The following is a 14,062-nucleotide window of genomic DNA, read 5'->3' as shown; positions in this document are numbered from 1 at the left end:
TAGACCAAAAGCATGGGCTGTTCGTCTATATGAAGGTTTCACAATACAAGTGGCTTTAAAATCCCCGCCCATTCCCACCAGGTGTCAGAAGCAGCGCTCACCTGCCAGTCACCGTATGTTTTTTTCTGAAACATTTGTGCTGCTTTCACGGGAAAGCATCATTAATTAACCCCTCACCTTCTTTTGCACAATGAAAGAAATGCTAACTGAGGGACAGTCGGATACTTCAATCATTTGTCCTGTGTTTTGGGGAGCGGGCAGGGAAGTGGACCTGAGTCCATGATCGCATCGGCCATGATCGTATTAAATGGCGGAGCAGGCTCGAGGGGCGTATGGCCGACTCCTGCACCTATTTCTTATGTTCTTATGTTCTTATGTTCTTATGCATATTAACCCATTTTACACACTGTATTTTAGGATTCTGGTTCAAAACCTTCATTGCCGATAACACCAGGAATCTGGGGCAACTTTTGTCAAATTTAACAGCACCGGTTATTCCTTCCGTGCACAGAAAATAGAATCAGCAGTGAGGATAAAATCCCAATTCAGTAGGATTTCAAATAAAGTGAAAGAATTTTACAGTGAAAAGATTTGGAAGTGTTACTTGTATTTGTGTCTTTAATTAAACTTTGTGGCGTCTGACTCCCGTTCATGCCACTGCTGAATAAGAAAGGAGGGTCTGACATTGACCAGACTGTACCTGCATGCCAACCTTCAATGACTGATGTACCATGATACCCAGGTCTCGTTGCACCTCCCCTTTTCCTAATCTGTCACCATTCAGATAATAGTCTGTCTCTCTGTTTTTACCACCAAAGTGGATAACCTCACATTTATCCACATCATACTTCATCTGCCATGCATTTGCCCACGCATGACATGCAAAGCAGGGAAAGTAATGTCTAAAATGGGGCTGTATAAAATTAATGTGAATATTTTTCTGCCTGACAGGGTTTTGGAAGCAGATTTAATAGTAACTTTCCAAAGGGAAATATAGTTGAAATGAAAAATTTGCAGGGTGCTGGGGAATGGGACTAATGGAAATTTCTTTCACAGAGCCAGTACAGGTAACAACATAAGAAATCGGAGCAGTAGTAGGCCATACGGCCCCTCAAGCCTGCTCCATCATTCAATGTGATCATGACTGATCGTCGATCTCAACTCCACTTTTCCGCTCGATCTCCCAATCCCTTGATTCCCTGAGACTCCAAAAATCTATCGAACGCAGCCTTGAATATATTCAGAGACTCAGCATCCACAGGCCTGTGGGGCAGAGAATTCCACAGATTCATAACCCTCTGAGTGAAGAAATTCCTCCTCATCTCTGTCTTAAATGGCCGACCCCTTAACCTGAGACTGTGCCCCCTGGTTCTAGATACTCCAGACCGGAGGATAAAACCTCTCAGCATCTACCCTGTCAATCCCCTTCAGAATATTGTGTGTTTCAATGAGATCACCTCTCATTCTTCTAAACTACCGGAGAGTATAGTCCCATTCTACACAATCTCTCAACTTAAGACAGTCCTCTCATCCCAGGAATCAATCTGGTGAACCTCTGTTGTACCGCCTCCCAGGCAAGTGTATCCTTCCTCAGATAAGGAGACCAAAACTGTGTGCAGTACTCCAGGTGTGGTCTCACCAGGGCCCTGTACAATTGTAGCAAGACTTCCTTACTCTTGTACTGTGGGCTATATATTCGGTACTATGGGGCAACTGCAAACAGTGCTCCCTGGCAGTCTAGTGGTTAGGGTTTGGTGTTCTCATTGCTGTGGTCAGTGTTTGATTTTCGGTCAGGGAAAGCATTGTTACAGAGCAAGTTGATTAAAAATAATTCAAGTCGGTGAAATACTGAATAATTGTTTCAATCAGCATTAATGTACCCACATGTATTGCACACTGAAGGAAATACAAATATGTTTGACCAGCGACTGTTGAATTTTAATAACTTTTTATACAACCGTAGAATCAGCAGAAAAACAGGATATTCGCCCATAGTACTTATCTAAGGAAGGATACACTTGCCTTGGAGATGGTGCAACAGAGGTTCAACAGATTGATTCCTGGGATGAGAGGGCTGTCCTATGATGAGAGATTATGTAGAATATGCTGATACTCTCTGGAGTTTCGAAGAATGGGAGGTGATCTCGTTGAAACGGACAATATTCTGAAGGGGATTGACAGGGTAGATGTTGACAAGCCTGTGAGACTCTTAATCTCAGGGTCGTGGGTTTGAGCCCCATGTTAGTCGATTACTGTTCCTTAAAATTTATGTTGCTTTCACGGAAAAACATCATTAATGAACCCATAATCTTCTATTATTTAGAGATATTTAGAGGGCACCTTTCAATGCTTCACAAAACCATTCCTTTCGCTGCAGCCACCCGGGATCATTTCCCGGTTTGGGAAGTAACTTTGATATCACCGTTTGTCATTGAAGTGGAGTAATTTTATGAAGTTCGATGGATGTCCCAAAGCACTTCAGAGTGGTGTCAAAACAAATGAGTTTGTAATTAAAAACACTGAATGTCAGGAGACTGCGACCTGAATGCAGCGCCTTAGACCGCTCGGCCATCCTGACTGTTGATGCTTCAGTTACAAGTTATTACTCAGGAAAGTTTCAGACCGGGCGCTTGTTCAGTGTTGCTGGAAGGCCCAGTGATCGGGATATCCTCTCCCCCGGGGTTTTCTTGAGCCTGTGCTCGGTGCACGAGGAGCTTTGGCCCGGGTCCGATGTAGTTTGCATCCCAGGGATGGACAATGACCCTCTGAGCTCTGGAACTGGGGAAGAGCGAATAATTAATGAGTTGTTTGTGGGTTTCAAATGCAACTTAGATCTGATGGTATAAACCGATAGTGTTGTTTCGCAGAATGAAAGAAATGCGAACAGGGACAATCGGAATTTCAATAACTGAACTATAATAATTAGTGAAACTTTAACGCTTGATGAAGTTTTATCCCCGATCTGATTTTACACACTCTGTATTTGAGTAGATTAGTTTTAAAATGTTCATTGCTCATGCGACAATGTATCCCGGACAGCTTTTGTTCAATTTTATTGCAGACAAGTTTTTGCTTCACAAATAATGTTTCCGCACAGGTTCTCAACAGAGACCTTTCGCGTGTGAGGCAAACATGATAACCGCTACACTACGGAAACTGCTGCTTAGCTCAGTGCCCAGAGAGAAGTGTTCAGCAACAAGCTGAAATGCTCAATCCCTCTCTCTGCAAAACGTTCCTTTCACAAACATTTCTCTGAACGGAACTGCACAAAACAACAATGTTCTCCTTTCAAAGTCATTAAACTCCCCAATTCCCACATCTGCAATTTTAAGGACAAGGACTGAAAGCGCTTTGCGATCAGAAAATTGCAGGAAACCCCTGTGGTTAATGACAGGGCTTTTGATGGTTGATTTCCGTACACACCTTGTGTTATGTATTTAACCCTTGGCGATCTGTATCACACCACCACCAGAGGGCCGACCTGTTGGAGTCCCAAGGGATTTCAGCATCCCTTGGGAGCATGGTATATAAGCACTCTGGAGTTTTATTAAAGGAGCTAATGTCACACTTACTCATTGTTCACAGTACTCAGTTTCATTCTTTATTATGAGCGTATGAATTGGCGATGAGACAATGAACAACCACGCGAAAATGCAAGTAACAGTTGGTATAACTTGATAACAGCACAGCTGGCAATGGTTGCGGAATATATTCGTGCAGCCAAAATGCACAATGATAACCTGGAACTGCACGGCACCGAATCCTCAGGGAAAAACAATTAAAGGCTTTGTCCCTGAATGAGCTACGATCCACCAACCTTGCAGTTAATAGCTGAACGCACTAATCCATTGCACCACAGAGACTGATAGATGCACATATTGCAAGACATCCCTGTGATATCTTCACAGAGCACAGCACACACAGCTTCCTAACATGCAGGCTGCTCTCTCGGAACTCTCCGGAAAGAGCCTGTTCTGTTTAATGATTAACTATACAGTTGTAGTACACAATACGTCCACATCCACAGTGTGGAGCTACAAGCATTACATGGTGACAGACATTACAATCCCAAACTCGGGTGTCAGTCAGTTAAAGCTTCAGATTGCTCTGACCGGGATGGAACTTGTCCACTCTCAGTTGTACTTTTCCCAAATAAAGGGTGGGACATTCATTGTGGATGTGTGGAAGCAGTCTGGTCCTGCACACTGCAGACACTTTGATGTCACCGCCAACCAGCTCTCCCACAACCGGTGTGATCTACCTTCCAGCCTTCCGGTGCCTTGTCTGTGACGAAGTATTCTGATTGTCCCGAAGCCGGTATCCTTTGTCATCAATCGGGTTTTAAGTTGTTTCGGTAATTTTTACCTGCTGGACAGTCGAGGCACAAATTGTAGAGTGGAAAACTTGCGTGGACCCCGGTTTTCTAGTGTTGATTTTCCTGGTTGGGTCCGTCGGTCGCGGTGGTCCGGTTGATGCCTGTTACCAAGTCAGTTGGTATTGATGTTCCACTGATTGGTTTTTTGAAGTTCTTTTCTCCGATGTCGTGATGTCTCTTCCTGTGTTATCTCGCCGTTTGCTCTCGATCTTGATCTTGTTGTTCCAAAGTAATGGTCAGAAAAATAGATTGCTCTTGGTACGATAGGCTCCCAGTTATACTCTGAGAGGCTGCTTAATCTTCGTGCCAAATCTAACGTTTCTTTTGTTTAAGTTTTGCTGCCCATTGATTTAAGTGGTCTTCTTTGTATAAGTTTTGGCGGACTAGCTAACTGAGACTTGATTAAATGTTTTAATCTGGTGTTGATAGACTTTGGGATGGTGATACTCCTTATTTATGAACTGATGAACTCTTGTCCATTGTAATAGCACTGCTTTGGCTTCGGGAAGTCTGAGCTGAGCCAGATATTTCTATACATGTTGAAAAGGTGTTGGAATATGGATGTGATATTTGGGTCCTGTGGGTGGGGTGGATAATGTTACTTCCGTGGTCGATTGTTTAAATGCTAATGTTTTCTGGGGGTCTGACTATGGTTAAACAGCTCCCCTAGACAAACTGATTAGCTACAATATCCAAACTCTAAATCCCACCCCTCTGTCACTGCAGCTTTTCCCCACAGGCCCAAACATGCCTTTTAAAATCCCAAATTTTGTTAAGAATTGTAGATTTCTTCCATATGCTTTTTAGAATCCCAAACTTTATGTTTAATAGGCCTAAATCGAATTTCCTTTTCAGTGAGTCCAAACACTGGGGGGTTTCCATGAATTTTGGAATCTACATTGGCAGTCCCTCCGGATCGAGGAAGACTTGCTTCCACTCGCAAAGTGAGTTCTTTGGTGGCTGAACAGTCCAATACTAGAGCCACAGACCCTATCACAGGTGGGACAGATAGTCGTTGAGGGAAGGGATGGGTGGGACAGGTTTGCCGAACGCTCTTTCTGCTGTCTACACTTGATTTCTGCATGCACTCGGCGTTGAGACTCGAGGTGCTCAGCGCCCTCTCGGATGCACTTCCTCCACTTAGGGTGGTCTTGGGTCAGGGACTCCTGGGTGTCAGTGGGGATGGTGCACTTTATCAGGGAGGCTTTGAGTGTGTCCTTGTAGAGTTTCTGCTGCCCACTTTGACTCGTTTGCCATGAAGGAGTTCCGAGTAGAGCACTTGCTTTGGGAGTCTCGTGTCTGGCATGCGGACTATGTGGCCTGCCCAGCGGAGCTGATCGAGTGTGGTCAGTGCTTCAAAGCTGGGGATGTTAGCCTGAATAAGGCTGTTGATGTTGGTGCATCTGTCCTCCCAGGGGATTTGTAGGATCTTGCGGAGACATCGTTGGTGATATTTCTTCAGCAACTTGAGGTGTCGACTGTACATGGTCCATGTCTCTGAGCCTTACAGGAGGGCAGGTATTACTACAGCCCTGTAGACCATGAGCCTGGTGACAGTTTTGAGGGCCTGGTCTTCAAACACTCTTTTCCTCAAGCGGCCGAAGGCTGCACTTGCGCATGGAGGCCGTGTTGAATCTCGTCGCCGATGCCTGCTCTTGTTGATAGGAGGCTCCCGAGATATGGGAAGTGGTCCATGGTGTCCAGGGCCGCGCCGTGGATCTTGATGACTGGGGGGCAGTGCTGTGCGGTGAGGACAGGCTGGTGGAGGACCTTTGTCTTACGGATGTTTCGCGTAAGGCTCATGCTTTCATACGCCTCAGTAAATACGTCGACTATGTCCTGGAGTTCAGCCTCTGTATGTGCGCGGACGCAGGCCTTGGTGAGGCCTCACCTGGAATATTGTGTACAGTTTTGGTTTCCTAATCTGAGGAAGGACATTCTTGCTATTGAGGGAGTGCAGCGAAGGTTCACAAGACTGATTCCCGGGAGGGCAGGACTGACATGTAAAGAAAGACTGGATCAACTAGACTTTTCTTCACTGGAGTTTAGAAGAATGAGAAGGGATCGCAGAGAAACATATACAGGTCTGATGGGATTGGACAGGTTAGAGGCAGGAAGTATGTTCCCGATGTTGGGGAAGTCCAGAACCAGGGGTCACAGTCTAAGGACAAGGGGTAAGCCATTTAGGACCGAGATGAGGAGAAACTTCTTCACTCAGAGAATTCTGAACCTGTGGAATTTTCTACCACAGAAAGTTGCTGAGGCCAATTCATTAGATATATTCAAAAGGGAGTTAAATGTGGCCATTACGGCTAAAGGTATCAAAGGTATGGAGAGAAAGCAGGAAAGGGGTACTGAGGTGAATGATCAGTCATGATCATATTGAATGGTGGTGCAGGCTCGAAGGGCCGAATGGCCTTCTCCTGCACCTGTTTTCTATGTTCTTATGTTTCTATGTTTCTATGCAAAGCACAGAAAAAAATGGTTGAAGTATCGACTCTGCCTCAGTTAGCATTTCTTTCATTGTGCAAAAGAAGGTGACGGGTTAATTAATGATGCAATCCCGTGAAAGCAACACAAAAGTTGAACAAAAAAACATACGGTGACTGGCAGGTGAGCGCTGCTTCTGACACCCGGTGGGAATGGGCGGGGATTTTAAAGCCCCTTTTATTTTGAAACCTTCATATAGTCAAACATTTCCGATGTGCTGTATCGACCTCGTGGCGCAACGGTAGCGCGTCTGACCCCAGATCACGTCGAGGTCACTGTTCTTCAGGGTAATTCGGGAATTAATATTTTCTTTGCTGTTTGGCAATAACCAGATCCTTGCTCCAAGGTCTGTCTCACTGTTTCCCCGGTGTCAGACAGAGATACGCCTGCTGCCCTCATTTATTTCATGTGACAGGACACAAAAGGTCAAAATAAACCTGCAGTTGGCCACATATAGCCCTAAATAGTCAGGATGGCCGAGCGGTCCAAGGTTCTGTGTTTAGGTCGCAGTCTACTCTGGAGGTGTGGGTTCACATCACACTTCTGACACTTCCTGTTTTTAATCATTAAGTGAAACTCATTGTTTGACACCACGACCAACGCCTTAAAAGTGGGATTTTGCAGTCCACCTGCTCGCTTAACACTTCCGTCTGACCTGGTGCTGAAAGTGGAGATGTTTCCGAAGTGTAGCGGTTAACACGTTCGCCTCACACGCGAAAGCTCACCAGGCGGGATTATTTTCTGTAGCTTTCTCCTCATACATGCTCAGGGGCGAGTTTGTTCTCCTGTGAAATGTCGTAAGATCATAAGCATGTAAGGATTAGGGGCCGGAGTAGGCCATTCGGCCCCTCGAGCCTGGTCCACCATTCAAGAAGATCCTGGCAGTTCTTCGACAGCAAGTTTAAACATCTGGGGCGGAGCCAACAGGCGCCTGGCTGCAATCAACGACAAAAAGGTGCATTTTGCAGAATCCCAGCTAACTCAGTCAGTAGATCATGAGATTCTAAATCTCAGGGTCAGAGATGCGAGCCCCACGTTTGGTGATTATTTTTCATAGAATTATATAATCAGAAGTTTACAGCATGGAAGGAGGCCATTTCGGCCCATCGTGACCGTGCCGGCCAATAACAGGCTCTCCAGCCTAATCCCACTTTCCAGCTCTCGGTCCATAACCCTGCAGGTTACGGCACTTCAGGTGCACATCCAAGCACTTTTTAAATGTGGTGAGCGTTTCTGCCTCTCCCACCCTTTCAGGCAGTGAGTTCCAGACCCCCACAACCCTCTGTGTGAAGAAATTTTCCCTCAAATCCCCCCTACACCTTCTACCAATGACTTAAAATTTATGCCCCATGGTTGTTGACCCCTCTGCTAAGGGAAATGGGCCCATTCTATCCACTATATCAAGGCCCCTCATAATTTTATACACCTCAATGATGCCTCCCATCAGCCCACTTTGTTCCAAGAAAAACAACCCCAGCCTATCCAATCTGTCCTCATAGCTAAGATTCTCCACTCCCGATAACATCCTCGAAATCTCCTCTGTAAGTCTCCAGTGCAATCACAGTCTTCTTCCTGTAAAGTGGTGACGAGAACTGCACGCAGTACTCCAGCTGTGGCCTAACCAGTGTTTTATATTCAAGCATAATCCACCTGCTCTCTTATTCTAGGCCTCGGCTAATAAAGGCCAGCATTCTGTATGTCTTCTTAACCAGCTAATCCACCTTGCCTGCTACCTTAAGGGATCTGTGGACATGCACTCCCAGGTTGCTTTGTTCGTCTACAATTCTCAATGTCCGACCATTTAATGTTTAATCTCTTTCTATTGTGTCTGTAAGCACTCAAGTAATGACTCCATGAGGCAAGGTATTGTACTTGAACTGTGGTGACCTTAGTCCATTTATTGCAGTTCCTGAGTGAGGGTACAGGATGGTGAGCTCCGTTTTATACCTGGTTACCTGTCGTGTACAGGTGACCCCGAGGTCTCCACCAGTTGCACTCTCTGGTGGTACAGGCATAGTGTATACAGTGTGAAGGTACATCCAGTAGTCTTATGTAACTGTACATTGAGTGTACAGGGAGTATACTTATATTATATACACACAACATCACTCTCCCCTTAATCTTGTGCCACTGGCTTTTGCATTGTGTGCTCTGGCCCGAGACCCAAAGCCCTTGCACCTTGTCTATGCTTTGGCTTGGTTCTCTCCCTGTGGACCCCCAAGTCCTTATTACCACGACATTGGGAAATGTTCAGCAGTGGATGGTTGGAGGTTGCAGTGGGGGTTGAGTGGGTTCTGGGTGTGATCCATGTGTGTCCATGGCTACATACATCCATTCAGCCCCCCCATACATAGACCATGTGTGTGGCTCAACACCTGCAAGTGCAGACCTGTACAGACAGAAAGAACAAAAAAACATCGGATTAGTTACATCACTGTTTGGGTTCTACAGTAGTGGAACAAGTACATTTTACAGGTAAGGTACATACGTGGTGTCACAGACTTGCCCCTGGGTTGTGTCGGTGCAGGTGGGTGAGGACACTAGTTCCAGAGTAACCAGACTGTGTCCAGATTGTCTGATGGCGGCGCTGTGTCCCCTGCCAGCTGGGTGGGCTCAGATCGCTCACCTGGCTGAGTCTCAGAGCCTTTGCCGTTGCCTCGTGATGGGCAGAGCCACAGGAGTGTGTGGCCTCCCTGCCCTCCTTTGAAGGCCGCAGTGTCTCCCTGCTGCTCTTCAGTGATAGTGGGAGCCTGGTCATCCCAGGTCCCGTTGGGAGGGCAGGAGGGTGATATCCGCTCGCTCCCAGTACTGGCCCTGGTGGCCAGAGAGGGGGCAGGGTACAGGTCGTGGTGCCTTTGCCGTCCGCTGATCACTGGCCCTGCAGCTCCCTGCGGTATCACATTGGTCCCGGAGGGGCAGGCTACATGATCGCTGGACCTGGGTGCTGACGGGAGGTTGCCCTTGGTTTTGCCGGCATGCTTGTAAATCCCAGCATCGCACGTCATCACTTCGTTGACTCTCACAATACTTTGGTTCTGACCGCAATCGCCTGACTTATCATGATTAGTTACATTTACAAACTTGAAATTGTCAGTTACATCTTTTACATATGTATCACCATCATCGCTGCATAAAGAGTGGAACTGTCCCTTTAATTGTGATGGGTTGCCGGTCTCCTTTAAGAGGGTCTTGCAATCTTTACCCCAATCCTGTTCGCCGCTCGGCATCATGTGTTGCTCCCTTGTGGTCTGGCTGCCGCCATCTTGACTTCAGGCCCTTCACCTCGTGGTTCGGACGCAATCTTCTTTCTCTCCATGAGGTAGGCTGCGGTGATCCTTTTCTCCCCAGGTTCTGCCACGGAAGCCGGGAAGTTACCTTCTGCGTGAATTTTCTTCCTCTGGAGTCCTGCCACTGGAGCCTGGAAGGTGAGGTCGAGTCGTTTGGGCTGGATCATCTCGCCGTTGGGTTGAGCGGTCTGTGTCACCGCCTCACAGTCGAGTTGGGCGGTTGGTTTTTCAGGGTTGTGCTGGATCCAACTTCGGGGTCATGGGGGATGTCGATCGCTGGATGTTGGAGCTTTTCCCAGCTCCAAGTGATCTTTTTCATCCATCTTCTTCCTAATAGCTTTGGACCATCACCAGCAATGATCCACAAAGGTAACCTGTGCATCTCGCCGCCATGGGACACCTGGACATCCACGCTGCCAACGACTGGGATGTATCGTTTGTGTAGGTGAGCAGTTTCACTTCGATCGGGATCATTTTAGGTCGTTCGATTGGATTGTCCCAGAGTTTCTCAAAGGCCGCCTGATTCATCAGTGACTGGCTAGCCCCTATGTCCACCTCCATCGTGACTGGAACATCGTTGATTTCAACTTCCATTTTCAACGGGGAACTCTCGGTGGTGCAGGTAAACACTCCGTACACCTCATCGTCGCTGGACTCCGGATGATCGGCCAACTCTTCATCGACTCGGTGAGTACGATTTCTCTTGCATATTCGCTGGAGGTGGCCCTTCATGTTACAGCCTTTGCAAGTATAGTCTTTATAGCGGCACTGGTAGGCCCTGTGATTTCCTCCACAGCGCCAGCATGGGGTTGGCCGGTTGGCCACATGTGGCGGACTCAGAATTGTGGGACTCGGTGTTCTGTTCTCTCTTCCCTGAGAGAGACTGCTAGCAGCAGCCCTGCCTCTAAAAGGCACCAGTCGGTTCACAGTACTTGCCGGGTTAGAGTCCTGGGGGTGAGACATCCACTTGGAATCGCAGGCCGAGATCATGAACGCCTGGCTCACGTTAATTGCCTTCTGCAGGGTGACCGTGGTGTCCGCAGAGCGCAGCCTGTGGAGAAGGCCCTCGTGACCGATTCCAATAACAAAGATGTCCCTTAGTACTTCGGTGAGGTGATCGCTAAAATCACATGGTGCAGCCAATCGTCTCAGGTCTGCAGCATATTTTGCGATTTCTTGGCCTTCGGATCCACCGGTGGGGAGAGAACCGGTGTCTGGCTGTGAGGATGCTCTCTATAGGTTTGAGCTGTTCCTGTATCAGCGTTACGAGCTCCACATATGTTATTGTCTTCTCTGGGACTAGCAGGTCCCTGACAAGGCCATAGACGGTGGGCCCACAACTACTGAGCAGGATAGCTCTGCACTTATCAGCCAGCGAGGTCGGGTCGTCTCCCCCCACGTCATTCGCAATAAAGAAGTGTTCGAGCCTTTCCACAAAGGTCTCCCAATCTTCCTCATCGGCGAATTGTTCAAACGTGCCAAGGTTAGCCATTGTCACATGGAAATTCGTATTCTCGTCATCAGTTATTGTGTCTGTAAGCACTCTAGTAATGACTCCACGAGGTAAGGTATTGTACTTGAACTGTGGTGACCTTCGTCCACTTATTGCAGCTCCTGAGTGAGGGTACAGTACTGTGAGCTCCCTTTTATACCTGGTTACCTGTTGTGTACAGGTGACCCCGAGGTCTCCACCAGTTGCACCCTCTGGTGGTACAAGCATAGTGCATACAATGTGAAGATACATCCAGTGGTCTTATGTAACTGTACATTGAGTGTATAGGATGTATACTTATTTTATACATACACAATAAAGATCATCGGTTAATTAATGGTGTTTTCCCGTGAAAGCAGGATAAAATTTATCAATGATTTAATTTCTGCATTTAGAAAGACATGGGTTAATCATGGATAGTCAGCATGGGTTTGTTCAGGGAAGGTCTTGTCTGACTCACTTGATTGAATTTTTTGAGGAGGTAACCAAGTGGATCGATGAGGGCAGTGCGTATGATGTAGTGTATAAGGATTTTAGCAAAGCTTTCGCCAAGTTCCCACATGGAAGACTGGTCACGAAAGTAAAAGCCCATGGGACCAGGGCAAAGTGGCAAGTTGGATCCAAAATTGGCTCAGAGGCAGGAAGCAAAGGGTAATGTTTGATGGGAGTGTTTGGGACTGGAAGGATGGTTCCAGTGGGGTTCCACAGGGCTCAGTGCTCGGTCCCTTGCTTTTAGTGGCAACATCAATGATCTAAACTTAAATATAGGAGGTATGATTAAAACGTTTTCAGGTGATTCTAATTTAATCCAGAGAAGTGTGAGGCTGTGCATTTGGGGAGGGCAAACAAGGAAAGAAACACACATTAAATGGTCGGACATTGAGAAGTGTGGAAGAACAAAGGGACCTTGGAGTGCATGTCCACAGATCCCTGAAGGTAGCAGGCCAGTTGGATAAGGTGGGTAAGAAGGCGCACGGAATGCTTACCTTTATTGGCTGAGGCATGGGATAGAAGAGCAGGTTGGTTATGCTTGAAATGTATAAAACACTGGTTCGGCCACAGCTGGAGTATTGCATGTAGTTCTGGTCACCGTATTACAGGAATTATGTGATTGTACGAGAGGGTACAGAGGAGATTTACGAGGATGTTGCCAGGCGTGGAGAATCTTAGCTATGAGGACAGATTGGATCGGCTGGGTTTGTTTTCATTGGAACAGAGGAGGCTGAGGGGAGACAACATTGAGATGTATAAAATTATGAGGGGCCTAGATATAGTGGATAGCAGAAGGGTCAACAACCAGGGGGCATATATTTAAAGTAATTGGTAGAAGGTTTAAAGAGGATTTGAAGGTAAAATTCTTCATGCAGAGGTTTGTGACGGTCAGGAACTCGCTGCCTGAAAGAATGGCGGAGGCAGATACCACATGTAAAAAGTATTTGGATGTGCACCTGAAGTGCCGTAACCTGCAGGGTTATGGACCCAGAGCTGGAAAGTGGGATGAAGCTGGATCGCCTCTTGTTGGCCGGGGCGGAAGTGATGGGCCAAAATGGCCTCCTTCTGTGCTGCAAACTTCTCTCATTCTATAATTCTATGAAAAATGTAAATATCCAATGTTGGTGTCGAAACCACGACCCTGAGATTAAAAATCTTATGTTTCACTGACTGAGCTCGCCAGGCTTCTGCCAAACATACCGTTCTCTCACTGATTGCAGACAGTCGCCTGTTGGCTCTGCCCCAGATGTTTAAACTTGCTGTCGAGGAACTGCCAGGATCTTCTTGAATGGTGGACCAGGCTCGAGGGGCCGAATGGCATACTCCGGCCCCTAATTCTCACATGCTTATCATCTTATGAACTTTTCACAGGAGAACAAACTCGCCCCTGAGCATGTATGAGGAGAAAGCTACAGAAAATATTCCCGCCTGGTGAGCTTTCACGTGTGAGGCGAACGTGTTAACCGCTACACTGCGGAAACATCTCCACTTTCAGCACCAGGTCAGACGGAAATGTTGAGCGAGCAGGTGAACTGCTGAATCCCATTTTTAAGGAGTTGGTCGTGGTGTCAAACAATGAGTTTCGCTTAATGATTAAAAATAATAAATGTCAGAAGTTGGATTCAAACCCACACCTCCAGATAAAACTGCGATCTAATCACAGCACCTCAGACCACTCGGCGGTGTGTGTGACCACCTGCAAGTTGATTTTGAACTTTTGTGTCCTGTCACATGAATTAAATGAGGACAGCAGGCGTATCTCTGCCTGACACCGGGGAAACAGTGAGACAGACCTTGGAGCAAGGGTCTGGTTATTGCCAAACAGCAAAGAAAATATTAATTCTGTAAGAACAGTGACCCCGACGTGATTTGAACACGCAACCTTCTGATCTGGAGTCAGACGCGCTACCGTTGCGCCATGAGGCC

The 14,062-nt window shown here is 46.9% G+C and overlaps 1 non-coding gene across 1 annotated transcript; it reads right to left on the bottom strand.

Moving 5' to 3' along the window:
* Nucleotides 1-13,990: 13,990 nt before the first annotated feature.
* trnaw-cca (transfer RNA tryptophan (anticodon CCA)) lies at nucleotides 13,991-14,062 on the bottom strand. Its single transcript has one exon. It is a non-coding gene; the product is annotated as a tRNA-Trp (tRNA).

The sequence above is a fragment of the Pristiophorus japonicus genome, chromosome 20 (genome assembly GCF_044704955.1).
Source record: "Pristiophorus japonicus isolate sPriJap1 chromosome 20, sPriJap1.hap1, whole genome shotgun sequence".
In the NCBI taxonomy this organism is placed as follows: Eukaryota; Metazoa; Chordata; class Chondrichthyes; family Pristiophoridae; genus Pristiophorus; species Pristiophorus japonicus.
The sequence above is the reverse complement of the archived record's forward strand: the minus strand, read 5'-3'. Positions and strand labels throughout refer to the sequence as shown.